The sequence below is a fragment of the Mus caroli genome, unplaced genomic scaffold, assembly GCF_900094665.2.
Source record: "Mus caroli unplaced genomic scaffold, CAROLI_EIJ_v1.1 scaffold_15348_1, whole genome shotgun sequence".
NCBI lineage: Eukaryota > Metazoa > Chordata > Mammalia > Rodentia > Muridae > Mus > Mus caroli.
Window position 1 is genome coordinate 27,951 of NW_018389706.1, and position 3,403 is coordinate 31,353.

At 38.7% G+C, this 3,403-nt stretch overlaps 1 pseudogene across 1 annotated transcript in view; it reads right to left on the bottom strand.

The window, feature by feature from the left end:
- The window catches only part of LOC110288250, a 24,805-nt pseudogene extending 22,542 nt beyond the window's left edge, over positions 1-2,263 (bottom strand). Inside the window, exon 1 of the transcript XR_002377279.1 lies at positions 2,140-2,263. The product of XR_002377279.1 is annotated as a vomeronasal type-2 receptor 116-like (transcript). The remainder of the gene's footprint in view (positions 1-2,139) is intronic.
- Between the last annotated feature and the right edge of the window lie 1,140 nt (positions 2,264-3,403).

The window sequence follows — 3,403 nt, forward strand, 5'->3', positions numbered from 1 at the left end:
CAGGTGAGGTGTCTCTCCTTCTATTCCTTCCTCTCAAAGATCAGAACACTCCATAGAAGTTGTAGCAAAAGTGCATGGGAGTCAGATGAGACAGAGGACACCAGAAGAAGAAGACTTTCTATAACAAATATGCAATGCTTACATGAACACACATGTTCATGCATGTTGTTGCATGAAAACTGCAACAGGAATTAAAATGCCTACATAGGTCTGCACTAGGTCCTCTGCATGTATACTAGAGCATTCATTTCAGGAATTTTATGGGACCATTATGCAAGTGAGTCTCTGATTCTTGAGTGCTCTCTTGGAACTTCTATTTTTCTACTGTGATTTCCTCTATAGCATCACAATTTTTGAAAATATTATTATACTTTATTTTATTCTATTTTGGTGTTAAAGCACAGAAACATGTTCAATTCTAATGAAGGACAGATAATGAGTAGATCTAAATTAGAGAGAAGCCGGAAAGGAATCTAGAAGAAGTGAGGGGAAATATATTCAGATTATATTGTTTGAGAAAAGAATCTATGTTCAATTAAATATAGACAGATATTTTACATGAACACCTAACATGAAAAAGTAAAATAAAAGCAACTTGGCAAAAATATGGACTAAATACATGTACTGGAAAAACCAAACTAAATTCTTAGTCACCCACTGTGTAAAACAACAACAGCAACAACAATAACAACAACAATTCCTGTATTGGAAATAAAGATAAGTAGAGGATGTGTGGAACCCAAGTGTTAAGTGAATCTTATACATGAGTGAGTATGGTTTGAAAATATAAAGAAATGGTGCTAAAAAAAAACTGTGCCCACGGTGAAATGAAACAGACCATTAATTAGTGGAAAAGGAGAGTATTCAGGGAAAAATATGTTCAATGGATCTGCAAGGTAAGTCAAGGATGATTTCAACATCTAGAGTATGGGATCAATGCTTAAATTTCTAATCAGGGAATAGGAGATAATCATTTTTAATTAGATATTTTTAAATTTACATTTCAAATGCTATCATGAAAGTTCCCTATACCCTCCCTGCATCCTCCTACCCTACCCACCCACACCTACTTCTTGGCCCTGGCATTCCCCTGTACTGGGGCATATAAAGTTTGCAATAGCAAGGGGCCTCTCTTCCCAATGATGGCTGACAAGGCCATCTTATGCTACATATACAGCTAGAGACACAACCTCTGGGGGTACTGGTTAGTTCATATTGGTTTTCTACCTATAGGGCTGCAGATCCCTTCAGCTCATTGTTTACTTTTTCTAGCTCCTCCATTGGGGGCCCTGTGTTCCATCCTATAGATGACTGTGAGCATCCACTTCTGTATTTGCCAGGCACTGGCATAGTCTCACAAGAGACAGCTATATAAGGGTCCTTTCAACAAAATCTTGCTGACCATTGCTGGTGGGATTGCAAGCTTGTACAACTACTATGGAAATCAGTCTGGTGGTTCCTCAGAAAATTGGATATAGTACTACAAGAAGATCCAGCAATACCTCTCCTGGGCATATATCCAGATGTTTCAACTGGTAATAAGGACACATGCTCCACTATGTTCATAGCATCCTTATATATAATAACCAGAAGCTGGAAAAAAACCTATATGTCTCTCAACAGAGGAATGGATACAGAAAATGTGGTACATTTATACAATGGAGTACTACTCAGCTATTAAAGACAATGAATTTATGAAATTCTTGGGCAGATGGATGTATCTGCAGGATATCATTCTTAGTGATGTAACCCAATCACAAAAGAAGTCACTTGATATGCACTCACTGGTAAGTGGATATTAGCCCAGGAACTTAGAATACCCAAGATACAATTTCAAAACACATGAAAATCAAGAAGAACAAAGACCAAAGTGTGGATACTTCATTCCTCCTTAGAATAGGGAACAAAACACCCATGGAAGGAGTTACAGAGACAAAGTTTAGAGCTAAGACAAAAGAATGGACCACCCAGAGACTACCCCACCCAGGGATCCTTCCCATAATCATCCACCAAACCCAGACACTATTGCATATGCCAGGAAGAGACAATCTTTTACTTATCATCAGTATTTTCCCATTGGCTTAGGTATAGCCGACTCCTTAGAACAAGCTGGTACCTTCTCTGTAAGCCTGCATTTACCTGTCTCGTTGGAAATCTCGTTGTCTGCACAGGGAGTGCAATCAAAGCAGCAGACAGCCTTGCCTTCCTGGGCAGCTTTCCTGAATCCAGGCCTACAGTTCTCACTGCATACAGACTGAGGAATCTAAGACAAATTAAAGCTATTAGCAAATGCCTGGGCTTTGAAAGTCTTGATTAAATAGAGCATTACTGAGTATAATTGAGCAGTTACTTTTCAAATGCTTACAACTGCAATTGAAGCTAACGGAGTTTGATATTGCTATTTTCACCAGGTTTAGGTCTACACAACCCACATATTTAATTCTTGGTTGAACATGAAGATATTGATACATATAGATGCTTAAAATAATGTTCAAGAAAGTCGTGATATACATTTACATTTAATTTGTCTCTATGCTTACTGGCTACTGGTAGGAACTCGTATATTGAAAGTGGTTGTTAATGTTGACTGACAATTTTACAGGTCTTGGATTCATTATGGAATTAATTCTTAGGCATCTCCATGAGTAGTTTTATACTTGCACCTACCAAAGATAAGAAAAACCACCAAAAGATAGGGGGTCAGCATTTCACTGACTACTGTCACTCACAGAATGTAAATATGATATGAGTGAGCAACAACATTTTTGATCTCTAACTTCACTCTAATTTTGGTCTATGAACATGTCATCACCTCTTCTGGCTTTTAAAACATCCTTTCCCACAATATTTAGTGCTCACCGAATAATCAAAACCAACCTGTTCTACACTCACTTGCTTTTGCTGACAATTTACATGAAGTAGCAACTCAAACATTGCAAATGCGCGCGCACACACACACACACACACACACACACACACACACACACACACACACACACAGATTCAATTGTCATTCCATTGTGGCTTTTTAGAGGCTGGGAAAATAAAACGTCACCTTACCTTACTGTAATTTCTACATCTAGGTTACAAAATGAAGCTTTCAGTGTTCTGAGGCAGAAAATATTCGACACTCTATTTTTAAAAATTGTATGGGTATTAGGAAAGTTAGAAATAAACATATCAATTGATCAGAGTCAATGAATGAGTAATAGTCTCTTGTGGTCTCCCTTAACCCATCTGCTTGAACCTGCTTGCTCAAGGGTGGAGCTTCCTGCTCATTCGTCCTGCCACGCCTACTGCTGAACCCTGTCGCTTTGTTGCCTGGAGGCACACACGTGTTTGTCCTGCTACTGGACCCTGAGTTACTTGGTGGGAAATCGGGTTCCCTCCCCCTTCCTTTATA